Raw genomic sequence first — 21,620 nt, forward strand, 5'->3', positions numbered from 1 at the left:
ACCTTATTCCATGTGTGTCATTTATAGAAATGAAAACAAAATTAAAATGGCATGTGAAAAGAATTCATTTATCTAAAATAATTCTTATCATAAGAGACATATAGACACCAGTAAATAAAAATGATTCAAATATTTTATTATGCCTATTGGTTAATATGTGACTAGGAGCAAAGCCCAACAAAGCATACATTATCGAAAAGTTCAAAACCTTGAAAACTGTTCTTGGCTTTATCTCCCCACCTCTAAGTTGAGTAAAATATTACGTGCCGATGGAGGTATGTAATGTGATAATGGGATAGGTTGTGTTTTATGACGAGATTGTAAAACCTGCATAATGTTGCCCATAGCCAAAAGGAAATTAGGCCAAGCATAAAAAGCATACAGCTAGTTGAAAATAAGAATTTTAATAAAATTGAAAATACAGCCTAGCTCCCTCTTTTACACTTCTTCAGGCTACCAGTCCTCTCAGCCAGCCAGGTTTCACTGGTACAACACTGGTAAGTATGAAGAAAGCAGGTAAAAGTTTTTAGAACTGGCAACACATTTTTTGACATTGAGCTACCTGAAACCTTGTATGGAAGAATTAGTTCCCTGACAGCATTAATTTGGCTGTCATATTAAAGATATAATGATATAACTGAAAGTGGGTAATATTTTACATGTATTAGAATGAAATAATAATTAGTTTTGGGGTAGAGAAAATAACTGAGACTCTAGTCTAGTCTCTCGACTCACAGCCATTGAAACAGAGGATTAGAAGGAGTAAGAGTAATAGATACATTTAAATCCAGTGGAAAATCTGAAAGTCTATGCCTTTTGATCCCATCTTTATATACTTCACTTGACCAGATAGACATGATTTATAACAAAGTTCAAATATCCTAAAAGGAAAAAAAAAAAAAGATTAATTGAATAGTAACATTCACTTGCATGAAGTATTGCTATTGCCATTAAAATCAGGTAGTAAAAAAGTGCCAGCTACTTCCAGAAGGGCTTTCTTTGTTCCTATCTTTAATAAAACAAGATGGAAAAGAACGTAATTAGCCAAGGGAAACTCCAGCTGTATCTGAATCTATCCAAATTGGTGATAAACAGGTTAGCTTTTCTCTAGTCTTGATTCATAATGAAATTCCTTTCGGCGATGTGTAGCTCTCTTTGGTGATTTTGTGTTCTTATAGTAGAACTGACAGCTGAGACCTTTCAAGATATCCACGCGACTGCGGAGAGGTGAGAGGTGTTCTCCTAGAACAAAAGCTCCATTTTCATTACACCTACATACACACTTACATACTCAAATACTGACATATTCCTCATTCTTTTTTTTTTTTTTTTAACTTAAGTTAAATTTAGCTGGCTTACAACACAAAGCATCCTAATTCCTGGGTTTATTTCTGTGCCTGCAACTGCTCTCTCCTTCCTAAGATTTCCCTATGGGGTAGAGGAAGGGAATGAGGTCAAAAACAGACAGTACCTGCTAAGCTGACTTCATTCAATGGCCCCTAAGAATTGTGCTTTACCCACATCTAGGAATGCTGAATCCTAGGATAGGTCAGCTGGTCGGAAGCACAAACTGAATGCGGAACACGGTTTCTCCTTTCATCTACATGGTAATCTGCACGGACACAAGGGACAGAACTGGTGGAAGCATGTTTCATTGTGTTCAGCACAAAGTTAAGTTTTAAAGACTGCAAAATAAAGGAAAAATATACTGTGCTGGCAAAAATCACGAAGAGAGAGAGGGCTAGTTCTAAGGCCTTCCACAGGGAAAGGGAAAATTAAATATATAAGTAATTATATATAAGTTCATTTTGTGTGTTTCATTTTTGGTATTATTTTATTCTCAATACACCTTTAATAAGTGTGGCAGTTTTACATGATTATCTGTTTTTTAGGTGTTGAGTTTGAGGAGTTCTTTATAGATCTTGGATATCAGCCCTTTGTCTGTAGTATCATTTGTGAATATCTTCTCCCATTCTGTGGGTTGCCTCTTTGTTTTGTTGACTTTTCCTTTGCTGTGCAGAAGCTTTTGATCTTGATGAAGTCCCAAAAGTTCATTTTTGCTTTTGTTTCCCTTGCCTTTGGAAATGTGTCTTAAAAGAAGTTGCTGTGGCTGATGAAGAGGTTACTGCCTATGTTCCCCTCTAGGATTCTGATGGATTCCTGTCTCACATTGAGGTCTTTTATCCATTTTGAGTTTATCTTTGTGTACGGTGTAAGAGAATGGTCGAGTTTCATTCTTCTACATAAAGCTGTCCAATTTTCCCAGCACCATTTATTGAAGAGACTGTCTTTTTTCCACTGTATATTTTTTCCTGCTTTGTCGAAGATTATTTGACCATGAGTTGAGGGTTCTTATCTGGACTCTCTACTTTGTGCCATTGGTCTATGTGTCTGTTTTTGTGCCAGGACCATCCTGTCTTGGTGATCACAGATTTGTAGTAAAGCTTTAAATCAGGCAACGTGATGCCCCAGCTTTGTTTTTCTTTTTCAGCATTTCCTTAGCAATTCAGGCTCTTTTCTGGTTCCATACAAATTTTAGGATTGTTCATTCCAGCCCTTTGAAAAATGCCAGTGGAATTTTGATCAGGATGGCATTGAAAGCATGGATTGCTCTGGGCAGTAGACATTTTAACAATGTTTCTTCTTCTAATCCATGGTGCATGAAATGCTTTTCCATCTTTATGTATCTTCTTCAATTTCTTTGATGAGTGTTCTGTAGTTCCTGGAGTACAGATCCTTTACCTCTTTGGTTAGGTTTATTCCAAGGTATCTTATGGTTCTTGGTGCTATAGTAAATGAAATTGATTCTCTAGTTTCCCTTTCTATATTTTCATTGTTAGTGTATAAGAAAGCAACTGATTTCTGTGCATTGATTTTGTATTCTGCCACATTACCGGATTGCTGTATGAGTTCTAGTAGTTTGGGGGGGAGAGTCTTTTGGATTTTCAATATAAAGTATCATGTAATCTGCAAAGAGAGAGAGTTTTACTTCTTTGCCAATCTGAATACATTTTATTTCTTTTTGTGGCCTGATTGCTTTTGCTAGGACTCCTAGTACTACGGTGGTGAGAGTGGGCATCCTTGTTGTGTTCCTGATCTAATGGGAATGCTGTCAGTTTTTCACCTATTGAGAATGATATTCACTATGGGTTTTTCATAGATTTTATGAAGTTGAGGAATGTTTCCTCTATCCCTATACTTTGAGAGTTTTAATCAGGAATGGATGCTGTATTTTGTCAAATGATTTTTTTCTGCATCAGTTGAGAGGAACATGTGGTTCTTCTCTCTTTTCTTATTGATTTGTTCTATCACATTGATTGATTTGTGAATGTTGACTCACCCTTGGATCCGAGGGATAAATCCCACCTTAAAAGGCACGAACAGATACTTCTCCAGAGAAGACATACAAATGGCTAACAGAACAATAAAAAATGTTCATCATCTTTAGCCATCAAGGAAATTCAAATCAAAACCACATTGGGATACGACCTTACATCAGTTAGAATGGCCAAAATTAACAGGACAGGAAACAACAAGTGTTGGAGAGGATGTGGAGAAAGGGGAACCCTTTTACACTGTGGGTGGGAATGCAAGTTGGTGCAGCCACTTTGAAAAACAGTGTGGACATTCTTCAAGAAATTAAAAATAGAGCTACCCTATGGCCCTGCAATTGCACTACTGGGTATTTACCCTAAAAATACAGATGAAGTGAAAAGAAGGGCCATATGTACCCCAATGTTCATAGTGGTTATGATCACAATCACTAAACTGCTGTGGAAAGAGCCAAGATTCACCAACAGATGAATGGATAAAGAAGATGAGGTCCATATATACAATGGAATATTATGCAGCCATCAGAAAGGATGAATATCCAACTTTTGTATCAGCATGGATGGAATTGGAGGAGATTATGCTGAGTGAAATAAGTCAAGCAAAGAAAGCCAATTATTATATGGTTTCACTTACTTGTGGAGTGTAAGGAATAACCTGGAGAACAGTAGGAAAAGGAAAGAAAAAGTGAATTGGGGTACATTGGAGGGGGAGATGAAGCATGAGAGACTGTGATCTCTGAGAAACAAACTGAGGGTTTTGGAAGGGAGGGCAGTGGGAGGATGGGTGAGCCTGGTGGTGGGTATTAAGGAGGGGCACATATTGCATGGAGCACTGGGTGGATGCATAAACAATGAATCTTGGAACACTGTAAAAATAAAATTAAGATGTTACAAAAATAAATTAAAAAAATTTTTTTCTAAGTGTTGCAGTTTCATTTTTTATTATGTTTAGTTAGCCACCATATAGTATGCAATAATTTTGAGGTAGTGCTCAATGATCATTAAGTAAGTATAACACCCAGTATTCATCACAAGATGTGCCCTCCTCAATACCCTGTTACCCCCTCCCTTCTCCCCTTTGAAATCCTCAGGTTATTTCCCAGGGTCCATAGTCTCTCCTGCTTCATCTCCCTCTCTGATTTCTCCCCCTCTGGATTTCCTTCCCTTCCGCTATGGTCCTCTGTTCACTTCCTTGTGTTCCACATATGAGAGAAACATATTAAAAGAGATGTGGCTTTATGAGTTCTGCAACTAGTTAGATGAAATAATAGCAAGGACATTTAATGAGAACTTAAACAATGTTCCAGGCACAGTATCAATTAATTTACATAACTTAACTCCTTTAAGCTTTGCAACATGAAAGGGTAAACTGTACAACCCACCCTTTATACACAAGACAACTGAGCCCCAGCAAGTTAAATAACGTCCAAGGTTGCGAAACTGGGGTGTGGCAAAGTATTTATAATCAAAGTTTCTAATAGCAAAGGATTTCCCTTTTCACTGTGAAACGGCCATGCTTAAAATATGGAGGGAGAAATATTATAGTAAACATGCTAGATATATAGATCGATCTCTCTATCTATCATCTATCTATACATCACAGTAATGGATTCATTCTCCTCACCATCATTTTAAATCTGCTCCATTAGAAGTAAGGGTCTGGAGGTCTCTATAGGACACAGCATATACCCACAAGTGAGTCTGGAAATGAAGAAGGCAGGCCTCCATGGGTGGTGGCATTGTGAATGCATACTAAAAATTTCCCCTTCTCAAGAAATAGGATCAAGGATCCAAGATGAAAATGAACCTTTCTTCAAAGTGGCTGAAGCTTTCAAATCTACCCATCTAAAATTCAGACTCATGTAAACTTAGAATCTGATGCTGGAGACTTAAATCCCCAAGGATAGCATTTGGGAAGGGAAGATGCGTGTAAATACAGGAAAGCAAGCATAATCTGCGTCCACAGTATGAACTAGAATTCATGAGAATGGACTGAAATGTGTCAGTTCCTGTTGCCTGTAATCATGAGGGTAAGGAAGCCCTGCAGGGGAAGCTGGTGCCCTTCATTATGGAAGTGAACACAGCTCTAGACCAGAAGAAAGAGCTAAAAGAAGACCCAGAGGAAGGAGGAGCCCTTGTAGGACAGGTAACTGTCCCATATCAATGCCATGAACTGACCCATACCAATGTCCCACACAATAAGGATGAGTTCTAAAGTGGCTACTGCCTTAATTCTATCCTCCAAATCTCACTCAAGAATTTATCTTTTTTCCCACTCTAATAGGGAACACATACTGAATCTTTAAATAATGGTATTTTAGACCAAACTACTTTCCAGTGAAAGAATGTAGTCTATAAGATCCCAACAGGAAAGCTACATGATTACTGGAAGGGACTCTTGGTCACATATGGGAGAGGAAATAGGACATAGTTTCAGCAACACAATATTTGTGTGTATTCTGATCATGAATATGACAAGAATAATTTCTCCTAACTCTACTGAAATACACTAGATAAAATTAACTGCATGTATATAAAGAGTATTCTTTGGTTAATTTTGACATACAGACACACACAGTGAAACCATCACAATAATTGGGCTAATAAAAATATCCATCATCCCCAAAGTTTACCTGTGTACCATTGTACCCACCCCACATATCTCTCTCTATTCCTAATTCCCATCCCTAGGCAACTTCAAACCTGCTTTCTCTGTTGACAGATTAATTTGAATTTTCTAGAATCTTATGTAAATAGAGTCATAGAGTATGTACTCTTATTGTCTGGCTTCTTTACAGCCTAATTATATTGAATTTCATCCTCGTTGTTGGATATTACCAAAGTTCATTCTTTTTTATGGCTACTAGTATACCATTACAAGAATGTATTATAATTTATTTAATGATTCCATTATTGGTGGACATTTGGGTCATTTTTAGTTTTTAGTTAGTACAAATAAAGTTGTTATGAACATGTTGTATACATGTCTTCATGTAGAAACTTGCTTTAATCTCTCTCTTTGGTAAATACCTAGTACTGAAATCGCCAAGTCATGCCATTGGTGTGTACGTAAATGTTTTTCTAAGATGGTTGTGCCTTTTTACATTCCCACTAACAACGTATAAGAGGTGAAATGGTTCTATGTCCCTGACATAATTGTTTTGATCAGGTTTCTAATTTTAGTCTTCCAGTACGTGTATAATGACATCACACTGTTTTTTAATGTACATGTTCTTAATGACTCATGAGGTTGAGCATCTTTTCAAGGGCTTATTCTTAATGTATGTATCTTTTAGGGTGAAATATCTGTTCGTATATCTTGCTCATATTCTGTTTGTGTTGTTTGCTAATGTAGGTAGTATTTCATCTTTACATAGTTGCTAGAAGTCACCACCTGAGTCTGGAATTTTCTTTAAGTAAAACTGAAATTGTGTAATAGAAAAAGCACAATTCAGTTATCCATTTCTTTTTGAAGGACCTTTGGCAGTTTGTGTTTTTCAATGAATTTTTATACTTCATCTCAATTGTCATATATGGGCATAAAGTTTTCCATAATATTCCCTCTCCTTAAACTCGGGGACCTCTGTACTGTTGTCTCTTCTCTCATTTCTCATATTGGTAATTTGGTTCATCTTCTCTTTTCAGGTTCTCTGGAGATTTATCAATTTTATTGATTTTTTCAAAGAATCAGATTTTAGTCTCTTCAATTTTCTCTTGTTTATTTTTGCTCTTGCTTTTCTTTTGCTTACTTTAGGTTTAATTTGTTCTTCTTTCTAAAGTTGTTGTTTGTTGTTTTGTTGTTATTGTCATTGTTTAAAGGAAGATTTAAATCAGTGACCTCAGCTCCTTGACCTTCTTTTTTATATATATCCATAATATTCCCTCATTATCCACACACACATGCGCGTGCGCTGTAAACTGTACTCTAAGCACAGCCTTACCTGCATTAAATAATTTTGATGGGTTTTGTTTCCATTTTTTTTTAAGGTTTTAAATGTGTTTCATTTCCCTTTTGAGGGGCACCTGGGTGGCTCAGTCAGTTAAGCATCAGCCTTCTGCTCAGGTCATGATCCCGGGGTCTTCGGACTGAGTCCCTGCTCAGTGAGGAGTCTGTTTTTCCTGCTGCCTCTGCTCCTCACCACCACCCCCTGCCCTGCTAGTGCACTTTATCTCTCTCTCTCTCTCTCAAATAATTTTTTTTTAAATCTTAAAAAAAAAAAAAAAAAAAAGGTAATGGTACCCTAGCTCCAGCATCCATAAAATCCCCCACAGCATAACTGGGACACAGTTAAAAATACATGTTAAATTTCCTAACATGACAAGAAAATAAAACCTTACCTTAAAAAGAAAAATATATATATATTTTTTTACTGGGTAAAGTGTGCAAGGTGCAGAGATTTTCTTTTTGCTTTTCAATAATACTAAAGACGTTACTCCTGCCTGTCATTATCTTTATTCTCTAAACATACTCTTCTCACTTTTTTTCTGACTACTTAATTTTTTTCTAATGACTAATTTTAAGCAATTTGACTTTGATGCGACTTAATGTGGTTTCCTTCATATTTCTTGTGCTTATACTGTGTTGAACTTCTTTGGGAGTTTTCTTTATAGTTTTCTTTCTTTCTTTAGAGTTTTCTTTATAGTTTTCTTTCTTTCTTTATAGTTTTCATCAAATTTGGAAAATTAAAACATTTGATCATTATATCTTTTTCCGCTGTTTCCTCTCTTACATGGACTGCAATTACATGTACATAAAACTCTCTGAAACTGTCACACAGTTGTTGGTTCAGGGTTCATTTTTTTTTTAAGTGGGTTTTTTTTTTCTGTGTTTTAATTTGGATCCTTTTTAGTATCGATGTCAAGTTCCCCATTTTTTCTGTGTGTCTGACCTGCCGTTTTAACCACCCAGAATATCTGTCATTTCTGACATTGTAGTTTTCATCTCTAGAAGCTTGATTTGGGTCTTATCTCTATCTTTTTATCTCTACTTAACATGTATAATCTTTCTTCTATTTTCTTACATCTACACCATATGAGTGTAACAACTGTTTTAAAATTCTTTTTTTCTCATTTTATTTCTTTTCAGTGTTCCAGAATTCATTGTTTATGTACCACATCCAGTTTTTAAATTTTTGTCCTAATTCTATCACCTACATCTTTCATAGGTTTGTTTCTATTGATTGATTTTTCCCCCCTCATTACAGATCATATTTTCTGCTTCTTTGCATGCCTAGTAACTTTGGATCAGATGTCAAACACTGTGAATTCTACATTTTTGGATCTTGCATATTTTTATATTCCTGTAAATATTCTTGATCTTTATTCAGGAGAGTGGTACAGTTAGTTAGACATAGTTTGATCCATTCAAATCTTGTTTTTATACTCGTTTAGGTGGGACCAGACATGACCTTAGTCCAGAACTAATTTTGCCCTATTACTGAGACAATATATTTCTGTGTACTCTATCTCAACTCCTTTAATTACAAAATTGCAGTCCCTCTGAATGGTGGAAACAAGAACTATTGCCAACCTTTGTGACTTCTGTAAATTCCTTTCTCTAAGCCTTTTGCATATCTTTTCCAGCTGTTGGATAGTTGTCTCAAATTCACTGATCAGTAGTCAGCTAAAGAACAAAGAGAAAATCTGTAGATGCCCGGAACCCCCCACGCCCAACACACACAGCTCTCTCTCTATGTCTGTCTTTCTCTCTCTCTCTGTCTCTCTCTCTCTCTCTCTCTCTCTCTCTCCCTGTCATCTAGCACTCTGCTGGGCAAATTCAGATCACTTGGTCTCCCCACCTTTCCTCAACGCAGTGAGTCCCTGAGGCTGCAGTAACCTGGGCCAGTCAAAGACTCACCTCATTGTTTCCTCTCCCTCAGGGATCACTGTTCTGATGTCTAATGTCTAAAAATCATAGTTTTGTCGATTTTGTCTCTTTTTTATTGTTTCAGATGGAAGATAAGTCTGGTCCCTGTCACTTTATCTTCCCAAGAATATATTAAGGACTTCATTTCCATATAGTGCAAGTAACATCAGATTTAGAATCAGAATATTTAAATTCAAAATCTAATTGGCTTCTGACCAGCAGTGGCTTACTTTTTTATGAACTATAGCAACTTTGGCAATAATTTAATACGTCACTCTAGAATGCCTTTCCCCTTTTATAAAATGAGGATAGTTACACATGTTTTCTCCTTTATGGGTTTTTTCTGAGGGAAAATGAGCACTAAATTACATGAAGTTCTGCTGTAATTTCACAGCTGAATTCTCTCTTCCAAACCTAGTCTTGTCTCTGCAATGTCCACTTTATTAAATATACAATTTAGGAATTGATTCTTGTTAATAAAACATTCTAGAGACTCGCATGACTTTCCTAACAGTTTGTGTTTTTTCCTCCTCATATTTTTTGACCAAATATTAGAACTCTCTATTACTCTTAAAGGATTTACATAACTTTTATCTAAAAATTGAGATAGTTATCAGCTGCATTTAAAATCCAGTTATAAGTAGCTAGGTAGAATGAGGGTTCATAACATTGGGCAGTTATATATTATTATTACTAACTACATAAGGTGATTCTTAATTCTGCCTTATACAAAGAAGTCCTTGCTACCCCAAAAGCACTATAGAATTGCAACAAATATTGTACAATGTGAGGAAATTTTAGTCAATGTGTTGATAAGGAAACCTGGTTAAAACAACAACAACAACAACAACAACAACAACAACAACAACAAAAAACAGGCCCTAGGTCCTGGATTTAGGATTAGAAACAATTTTGAAAAAAAAAAAATGCAGTAAATACATGTGATTACATTTTATTTTCAATACCTTCTACACCTTTTACCTCTAGTGATTATTTCCCCCGTATGTCTTTCCTGGTATTTTCATATTCTCTCCTGCTATCCCTATGAAAAAAGCTCTTGAAAGAAAGTTATGAAAAACTCCCACTATGGAAATGTCTACTACTGATAAGTCATTCTAGGAGATAATGTAGCATTTTTCCTTTTGGTTTCTTTTTATTTGGGGTTAAAAAAACACAGACTCTTTTTTAGCTTAGAGAAAGCAGGTTGAAACAAATGATCTGCAACATTGCATCTAAACCTGATTCTTCCATAACTCTCTGAATGAAAATTTGATGATAGAAATTCAACAGTTATCAAGGGATTCTAGTATAGAGATGATGAGAAAATTCACTGAAATACCATTTTCAGAGGTGTGCAAAACACAGGACCGAGAGTCAGGAAACAATTTTGAGACTGATTCTCACCCAGAGTCCCAAAGCTCTCCTTAAAGACTTGGATAAAAATTTCTCAGGATGCAGTTTTCTCATTTGCAAAAATGTAAACAGCTAACAAGCCAAGGACTATCGATGGCCTTTAGCATAGAGAGACCACACTGAAAAGGCTCCATCCACCTTTGTGAATTGAAGTATCTTATTCAGTGTCCTGCAAAATTCTCCAGAGGAAGAAGAAACGTTCTTCTACTTAGAAACTTCCACTAATTTTCAAACAAGAAAAAAATAAATAAATAAAGCTCCTTGAATAAAATGAATGTAAACAATTCTCATTTGTTTCTCTTCCACTTAAAACCCCGGAAAGACCACTGCTTTGGTGAGTGCTGTGAAGTTTGTAAACCTGGTGATTCACAGACCTGTACCCCTAGGGATTAAAAATATATGTTTATAAAAAATAAAAAATTAATTAAAAAAAAAACCCGGAAAGACTGACTCGGGGAGATACCATAACAAAGAAAAAGAATTTATTAAGGTTGGTTCATTGTAGTCTAGATCAAAGTAATTAATTTGGAAGTATTGTGTCCTGTCTACTTCCACCAAAGTCAGCACAAAGCTTCTGTCTATGAAGACTTTGAGGGAGCTTATAATGTTTTGTTTTGTTTTTGTTTTGTTTTGTTTTGTTTTGTTTTCTCGTAAGGGAAAGTGTACAGGTGGATCAATCTTAGTTAGATTTAGCATGAACCCTTCTTAGCCACTATTCAAAGTTTCTAAAATTTTTGGAAAGTAAATTGATATCTTAGGTGAAAACTACACTATATTATCCTGACCTTAACTGGGAATGAACTAGAAAGTGATTTCTTTCTGAGGACATTATAATTTACTTTTTATTGACTGAGAAAATTTTCATGTATTTCTTCAAAAGAAAACATGATAGATTAATTTTAAATATTAAATACATTTAACTCCTTCTATGCTCACACTTAAATCAATGGTTATCATAAACACTTAATTGGCTGCTAAAGACAGTTGTTATAAACTACATAAAGGCACCAACAATATTCTAGAGTTTGTGCATAAATCTATCTTCGTGGGTGTTTTGTTTTACTTCTTCCTAAAAACAGTTTCTGTCAAACTATCAATCCCACATAAAATTTGAATTTTTAGTATGTGTGGAGCCTCCAGAAACTAAAGGATAATTAATGCACTGCAAGTGTTCCATAAACAATTGGAAAGATATTTTATTACTCCTTTTATTCCAATTAAATGTATTCAAAGTTATGTTGACCTTTGTTAACCCTGGTTAGAGCATTTTAGGATTGCAGAAAAGAAATTCCAGAACTTGTTAGAGGGAAATATATTCTTTGGGATTTACCTCAGCAAGGGGGACATATTTCTCACTCTAGTCCCTTAGACTGAGGTCATTAATCATTGATATGCATAGGAATCACCCTGGTATCTTTGGAAAAATATTTATGGTCCCACATATGTGACACGTCTGCCTCTTTTAGGAAGCTCCCTGACTCTAGCACTTATAACCACCTATTTACATATAGAAAGTTCCTTCTTTCGTGCTTTATCAGGAACAGTATTTCTTCCAGCAGGCTCTATCAATAGACATGGCTCATTAATATCTATGATATGGTAAAAACAATAGCATGCACTACCAAATCAATTATTCTACATGATTCTACATTCTACAACTTCTGGTTGATAGTTTTGCCGACTGAAGATTCAAACAATGGTTAATATTTTTGCCATCTGAAGATCTGAAGATTCAAACAATATGCAGTGCTAGAACATAGTTGTCAACATTAGAGTTTTGTTGGGTAAGTCTTCCCATCTGGCTCTGGGTGTGGGATTTGAGCACAAAGGGGATTCTCAGAGACCTCCAAGTCAGCTATCATTAAGTATTTCCATATTGTGTCATGCTTAAAGTACATACTTATTTAGTAACTCACCTGCTCAAAAATATTTATTGTGCATATACTATGTGACAAGAACTACACTGAATAAAAGAAGGCAACACTGTCCAATACTTATTTAACTGATTTCATACACCTTAATATTTAGTCCCACTCTTGCAAATGTGGAAAGTCAACAGTTCAATGATTATTTGTTATCAGTATATTTTTTAATTCATCTGATTTTCTAAGCATTATAGAAGGCTCTTGGGATGGCAATTACTAAAATACTTTCTTTCCCCCAAAATAGTACAGAGCTAAATGCAAGTGGAGCATAAAGGAGGGAACGATTAGTCCTGGAGAAGGTCTGAAGGTCTATTGAGTGAGGTAAAGTTTATCAGAGAAAGGAGGAGAAAAAAACATTTCCTAGAAGAGTGAACAAGACAGGGATGGAGAGAGTATGTTTGGACAAGAGGAAAATATTTGACGTGGAAATGGGATGTGGTATCAGTCAGAAAACTGGTAATTAAAACCAGAAAGATAAATAGGGAAACAACTTTGAAAGCTTCAGTACACCCAACAGAGTCTGAATATTAGTTCTTACCAATTTGTCAGAGAAAATATAGGTATATGGGTAATGTGATCATATTCCATCTTCAAAAAAATGACAGCTTAGAAGCCCTTGAGGAGGAAGGAGTAAGTGAGAGAATCAGAAATAATCAGGAAGTTGGTACAACATAAAACTGAAAAAGGTTCAGGGAGCAGGTTAAGGCTGACCAGTGAGGCAGCTTGAGGGATATATTTTATTTTAAATGAAGGGGATTTTATGATGGGTTGAAGTTTTCAACAGATGGCAAAAGAAAGGAAAAGCCAAAGACTTTAATATTTCAACCATGAGAAGTAAAATGGTAATACTATTAATTAAACAGGGATATAGGAGGAGGAACTGCTTCATAGGTGAAGAAATTGAATTTTCTTTGGGGCAGATCATGTGTTAGGAGCCCTTAGAACTGAGTTATAAATGGAATGGGTGCTGAACAGATGACTGTAGAAGAAAAGAAGGTAGAAGTGAAGAAACAGATTTGAACCCTGGTTTAGGGAATACTTTTTGGAAGAAAAAAAATTTCACTTGGCAAAATTTTATAAACTGGCAATGCTATTCTGGTCAACATTTTTTCCTTGATCTTAATTGTTTTTGAAAACATCCAGGGGTACCTGGGTGGCTCAGTCAGCTAAGTGTCTGCCTTTGGCTCAGGCCATGATCCTGGGGTCCTGGGACTGAGTCCCGGATCGGGGCGGGGGGCATCCCTGCTCAGCGAGGAGTCTGCTTCTCACTCTCCCACTCCCTCTGCTGTGCTCTCTCTCTCTCTGTCAGATAAATAAATAAAATCTTTAATAATAATAATAATAATAATAATAATAATAATAAAAACCTAAGAACTGGAAACTACAGGTGGGACAGACTTTTAGAATAACCAGTTTTTAAGAAGAATGAGGAAACAGTCCAAAATGAGAAACTGCTTTGTCCCAATTCTCAGAGTAAATTATTGGCATATTCAGAATTACAACCTAGCTATTCGATTCTCAGGTAAAAATCCTTTCCACTGTGTCACCCACACTATCTAAGAGCCAAAATCCCTATGTTTGACTAGAAAATCATCACCTCGGAAAATCACAACCCAGGCTATACAAACATAAGAAACAAGAGAAAAAAGAAGGAAAATACTTTCGCAGTGGCAAAAGTACATGATTACATACATCTATACTCATATATAATGCTAGAAATGATTTTCCTTATTACAAAATCTACATCTTGAAAAAATTGTAAATAAAAATAATAACCAATCTTTGGATCCAAAATAACAAATATATAAATAACAGGATAGTAATCAAATTGAGGACTGAAAATAAATAGTAATACATAAAATTAAATTAAATCAAATACTAATTAAGTTACATAAAGCAAAATAAACCAGGGTTCTTGCATGGACCAATAATATTAATGTGCTAATAGTGAAGAGTAAGATAAACTTAATTCTTTAACACCTTAACATAAATACCTGTTTCAAGCATATTTAAGGTCTACATATGCTTTTTTACTCTCCAGATATATTAAAATAAAAACCAGCACTACTTTAAAAGATGATGAGTTCATTTTGATTATTTCTTAATATCATACATCCTCCTAAGACTCCACTTATTTTTAGGAAGAAATAGAAGTCTCTACTAAAGAGAAGAAAGGTTAAATGATGCAATAAAAGATCATTATCCTGAAGACAGATTGCATTTCTCTTAAACAGAATCACCTTGATAAGATACATATTTCTATACAAATTTGGTTTCCATTGTGTATTGTCTAATCCATTCATCTTCAGAGCAAGTTCTCACAATTCAGGGAGTACACAAAATGATCCCCTGGGATGTGAAAAGCATATATTAAAATTTTCATTGAAATTTATTTTTGTATTTTTATTTCAAAATATTGAGACATATGAAAAAGTCTATAAAACACAAATATGATTCAGTGATTTAATAACAAATATTATAGACAAGTTATCATCATCCAAATAAAAAAACAACATTCATTGGTCACCATCCTCTTCCCTTTTCACAATTACTAACTCTTCATAGCCCTTGTAGAATTACTCACTATCTTTAGTTGTATGGTATTTATTTTCTTAATTTATTTACAGTCTATCAGCTAAATGTGCATCTTTTAAAATAGTGTTTTATTTTAGTTTTGTCTGATTTCCTTGAACTATATGTTTATATATATAAAAGAATCATACATCCTAAACTCTTTTCTTCCTGTATTTGATTACTCAACATTTGATTTCTGAGGTGGATTCATACTCTGGATAACTATATTTCATTCACTTTCAGTTCTACGTAATAGTTTCAGAACTACTCTGTATCTTTTACAAATATTTTAAAGGTTTTGGATTTTGTTGTTATTATTTTGTTTATTTTGCTTTTGTTTTATTTAGGTTTCATGTGTTTATTATTAAATGTACTCTAAGTAAATATACTATTTTTACTTTTGTAGTTATTGTAAATAAGGTGATATCTTCTATTATAGCTTCTCACTATTAATTATGAATACAAAAGTATTAGATTTTCATGTGATAATTTTGTAATCTTACTGAATTTTCTTCATTGTACAAGTTTGAATACAAATTCTCCAACCTTATTCTTTGTTTCAGATTTCATTGGACTATTCTAGGTCCTTTGCATTTCTGTATGAGTTTTACAATCACCTGACCTATTTCTATAAATGAACATGCTGGAGTTTTGATTTGTGATTTCTTTCTTTTACTTATACTCAATTAGCCAACATGCATGTGACTTCTTTAAAATTGGAATGTAAGCATTCTTTAGTTTCTAGAGTATAGATCCTTTACCTCTTTGGTTAGGTTTATTCAAAGAAATTGAAGAAGACACAAAAAGATGGGAAAATATTCCACGCTCATGGATCAGAAGAATAAACATTTTTAAAATGTCTATGCTGCCCAAAATAATCTTTAGTTTTAATATCATCCCAATCAACATAGGAGTAGCATTTTTCAAAGTGTTGAAACAAATAATCCTAAAATGTGTATGGAATCAGACCTGAATCACCAAGGAAATGTTGATAAAGAAAAACAAAGCTGGGGGCATGATGTTGCCTGATTTCAAGCTATATTACAAAGCTGTGACCATCAAGACAGCATGGTACTGGCCCCAAAACAGACACATAGATCAATGGACCAGAACAGAGAAGCCAGATACAGACCCTCAACTCTATAGTCAACTAATCTTCTACAAAGCAGGGAAAAAATAGCCAGTGGGAAGAAAGACAGTCTCTTCAATAAATGGTGCTGGGAAAATTGGACAGCTATATACAGAAGAATGACACTTGACCATTCTCTTACACCATACACAAAGATAAACTCTCAATGGATGAAAGACCTCAGTGTGAGACAGGAATACATCAAAATCCTAGAGGAAAACATAGGCAGTAACCTCTTTGACATCAGCCACAGCAACTTCTTTCAAGAAATGTCTCCAAGGGCAAGGGAAAAAAAAAAAGCAAAAATGAACTTCTGGGACTTCATCAAGATAAAAAGCTTCTGCACAGCAAAGGAAACAGTCAACAAAACAAAGAGGTAAGCCTCGGAATGGGCGGAGATATTTGTAAATGACACTAGACAAAGGGCTGGTATCCAAGGTCTATAAAGAACTTCTCAAACACAACACCCCAAAAACAAATAATCAAGTCAAAAAATGGGCAGAAAACATGAACAGACACTTCTCCAAAAAAGACATACAAATGGCTAACAGACACATGAAAGAATATTCAACATCATTAGGCACCAGGGAAATTCAAATCAAAACCACACTGAGATCCACTTTATACCAGTTAGAATGTCCAGAATTGACTAGGCAAGAAACAATCAATGTTGGAGAGGTTGTGAAGAAAGGAGAACCCTCTTACACTGTTGGAGGGAAAGCAATCTGGTACAGCCAATTTGGAAAACAATGTGGAGGTTCCTCAAAAAATTAAAAACAGAGCTACCCTATAACCCTGCAATTGCACCACCGGGTATTGACCCCAAAGATACAGATGTAGTGAAAAGAAGGGCTACATGTACCCCAGTGTTCACAGATCAATGTCCACAATAGCCAAACTGTGGAAAGGACTGAGATGCCCCTCAACAGACTAATGAATAAAGAAGATGTGGTCCATATACACAACAGAATATTACTCAGCCTTCAGAAAGTATGAATACCCACCATTTGCACTGACATGGATGGGACTGGAGGAGATTATGCTAAGTGAAATAAGTCAAGCAGAGGAAGTCAGCTACCACATGGTTTCACTTATTTGTGAAACATAAAGAATAACATGAGGACATTAGGAGAAGGAAAGGAAAATGAAGGGGGTGGGAAATCAGAAGGGAAGATAAACCATGAGAGACTATGGTCTCTGGGAAACAAACTGAGGGTTTTAGGGGGCAGAGGATGAGGGGACTGGTTAGCCTAGTGATGGGTATAAAGGAGGGCATGTACTGCATGTAGCACTGGATATTATATGTAAATAATGAATAGTGGAACACTTACATCAAAAACTAATGATGTACTGTATGGTGACTAATAGAACATAATAAAAACAATTAAAGCTCAAAAGATAAAAATTAATAACTCAAAAGAAATTTTTTTTTTTTTAAAAAACTGGAATTGTAATACATCTGTACATCAGTTTGGGGGAAAGTAACATTTTAGCAACATCTACTCTATGAACATGAGATATCTACGTGCTTAGATATTCTTTAATTTCTCTCATCAATGTATTGTTTTTCAGCTTAATGATCTTGTATCTGTTATGCCAGGTGTATCCTTAATTACTGAATTTCTTTGAATATCCACCAACACAAAAGAATTTTCTAATGAATCTGTTATGGATTGAATTAGGTCCACTCCAAATTTATATGTGGTAAGTTATGTGACCTTATTTATAGATAGGGTCTTTACAGAGGTAATGAAGTTAGAAAAGCCTCAAAGATTATGTCTGGCGTCATAAAAATGGGAGATTTGGAGACAGATAGGCACTGGAAGAACACTATGTGACCATAGACCAAAAGTGGGGATAATGTTTGCACCAGCCATGGAATACCAGCTGGTCAGCCAAAGGGCAGAAGTGAGGGGAGAGGCATGGGAAACACTTTCCTCACATCCCTCAGAAGGAATTAACTCTGTTGACATCTTCATCTCAAACAGCAGCCTTCCATAATTCTGAGACAATAAATTTCTGTTATTTAAGTCACCCAGCTTGTAGTGTTTTGTTACGGCAGCCCCTAGCAAGCTCATACAAATGCCATGCTTTAAGATGCAGAATACACTGGATTTTGTTTCAAGACTGGAAATAATTAATCTTCTTTTCCAGATCACAGATTCAGACCATGCCAATGTCTCATCTATTTCTAAACAAATGGAAACACCATTCATTCCCTCAGACTCTGGGATTATCATTTGGTAAAATTAACCTCCAAGGTGCAAAAGAGGGAGTAGTGCTTAAAAAGAGCTAACCAGCCAAGTCCTGTTCTGGATCCTGTCACCTGCACTCACTGTGCCCAACTCTTCCTATATGTGAGCTGCTTGCTTGTTAACTCACTCAAGGCTCCAGTGTATCACTTAGAATAATTCACCAGTTTGGACCTGGCTAAGACTGACCCTAAATTATACTAAGTACTACCTAAAAGGCCTGAAGGAGTTAATGTAGCTTCCAAATGGTCTCCTTTAAAATATAACCTTGGGGCACCTGTGTGGCTCAGTGGGTTAAAGCCTCTGCATTCGGCTCAGGTTATGATTCTGGGGTCCTCGGATCGAGCCCCGCATCGGGCTCTCTGCTCAGCAGTGAGCCTGCTTCCTCCCTCTCTCTCTGCCTGCTTCTCTGCCTACTTGTGATCTCTGTCTGTCAAATAAATAAATAAAATCTTTTAATAAATAAACAACCTGCCAGATCCAGGCAACTACAACCCACTCAGGCAGTATCTTCTGGGAAAAATCGGAGAAATGCAATCTTAGGAAAATAATGGGCATTTCACCATCCTAAGTTCTAACCAATGGAAAAAGAGCCAAATTATTTATGCGGCCTTCACTGGGAATTGTAAGCACAAGTATGCTCTATTTATGTCTTAATTATTATTATTACAGAGTAAGAGAAAGGAGGGTGACACAGACAATACAAATGAAAAATAGCATTAACCCCAGAAAAGCTAAAAAGCCTATACCCTTTGGCCACCACATGTCTCCATGACTGGATGCCTCATGTCCTGCTTTCATTTTTTAACATGTTTTCAGGAGTTACTCTCATGTGTGCTAGGGAATACAGACTTCATAATGAGTCCATTTACTCTTGAAAGATATTTATAAGCGCTGGGCGCCATAGATATTTTAACAATGTTTATTCTTCCGACCCATGAGCATGGAAGGTTTTTTCCATCTTTTTGTGTCTTTTTCAATTTACTTCATGAGTGTTCTGTAGTTCCTTGAATATAGATCCTTTACCTCTTTGGTTAGGTTTATTCTAAGGTAGCTTATGGTTTGGGTGCTATTGTAAATGGAATCGATTCTCTAATTTCCCTTTCTACTATTTCATTGTTAGTATGTAAGACAGCAACTGATTTCTGGATATTGATTTTGTAATCTGCCACATTACCGAATTGCTGTATGAGTTCTAGTAATTTGGGGGTGGAGTCTTTTGGGTCTGAGTGAAATAAGTCAAGCAGAGAAAGTCAATTATCATATGGTTTCACTTACTTATGGAGCATAAAGAATAACATGGAGGACCTCAGGAGAAGGAAAGGAAAAGTGAAGGGGGAGAATCACAGGGGGAGATGAAGCATGAGAGACTGTGGACTCCAAGAAACAAACTGAGGGTTTTAGAGAGGAGGGAGATGGGGAGATGGAAGAGCCTGGTGGTGGGTATTAAGGAGGGCAAGTATTGCATGGAGCACTGGGTGTGGTACATAAATAATGAATCTTGGAACCCTGCATCAAACACTAATGATGTAACCAGGGGTGCCCGGGTAGCTTACTGGGTTAAGCCTCTGTCTTCAGCTCAGGGTCCTGGGAAGGAGCCCCACATTGGGCTCTCTGTTCAGCAGGGAGCCTGCTTCCCCCTCTCTCTGCCTGCTTCTCTGCCTACTTGTGATCTCTCTCTGCCAAGTAAATAAATGAAATCTTTTTTAAAAAACCTAATGATGTGTATTATGGTGACTAAATAACATAATAACTTTTTTTTAATTTTTAAAAAAGAAATTTATAAGTGAATGAGAAAACAGCATATTTGGGGTAAGAAGCTAGGAAAAGGATGTGGTTTTAGGAGAAATCAAGATCAATCTAATTCCACAGGGAGCTATGGAGCATGGGTAGCACCAATGATATACTAAACTGTTACAACCTCAGGGCGTGAGTGCTTGACCTTTCAGGGATCATTAGACAAGACATCTCCTAAAACCCAAGACTACCCTCCAGAGATGGGTGCAGCAGACACCTCAGCAGCTGCGGGAGGGTGCCTCCAGCCACTTGAGGGGACTTCAGTGGGGCCTCAGCAGCTTCTAACACAACCATTAACCTATATTCCTCTATCCCTAACTGACTTGTCACAGGTGCATTAAGGTAAGTCAGAGGCCTCACTCTCCTGAAGTTTGACCTTACTGAGAAGACAGGAGATATATATATATATATATATATATATATGTAAAAACTAAGCAATGAAAATAGGTTTCTATTTTAGCAAATCCTATTATACTGAATCTGACAACGTTTAATAGATTACAGCAAAATCTTTTATCTTTGAGTTTATCTCAAATGGGTTTATACATTACACATAAAGAATGGAAATTTTTAACACAAGTTTTCCTCACAATAAAATGAAGAACATTCATACTGAAGCTACAGAAAAAAATAGCTTAAATGAGTTTGGCAATTTTTGAAGTTTGGAAAGTATCGTATAAAGCCTAATACATGAATATTAGACTTAGTAAGAAATATCTTAGTAAAATAAGAAAAAGACCAAATGATGTAGAAGAATGTTTTACTACAACTACAAATTACATGTGTTTCCCAGTATTTATTTTCCTTACTTTAAAAAAAAAAAATCCCATTATCTCAAGTCCCTTGATTAAATTTTCCTATATAAGGGTAAACATGAAAACAGTCTTCCCATGGGGAACCTGGGTGTCTCAGTCCCTTAAGCATCAGCCTTCAGCTCAGGTCATGATCCCAAGGTCCTGGGACCAAGCCCTATATCAAGCTCCCTGCTCAGCAGGGAGTCTGCTTCTCCCTCTCTCTCTCTTTCTCAAATAAATAAAATCTTTAAAAAAAAAAAAAAAAGAAAGAAAAAGAAAACAGTCCTCCCTTCTTCTTCTTCTCTCCCCGGTTTTGGATCTCTTCTGATTTGGTTAGTGTACATTTTTCTGGCATCTTTGCCATACTTTTAGTATTTTATTCTCTCATTCATATACTCTTATCTAGATAAAATGACAAAGTGGAAAAACTCACCACAAAAAAAAAAAAAAAAAAAGAACAAGAGGCAGTACCAATGGCTAGGGACCTAATCAATATGGGCATTGGTAATATGTCAGAACTAGAGTATAGAATGACAAT

The sequence above is a fragment of the Mustela nivalis genome (genome assembly GCF_964662115.1).
Source record: "Mustela nivalis genome assembly, chromosome: 12".
Lineage (NCBI taxonomy): Eukaryota > Metazoa > Chordata > Mammalia > Carnivora > Mustelidae > Mustela > Mustela nivalis.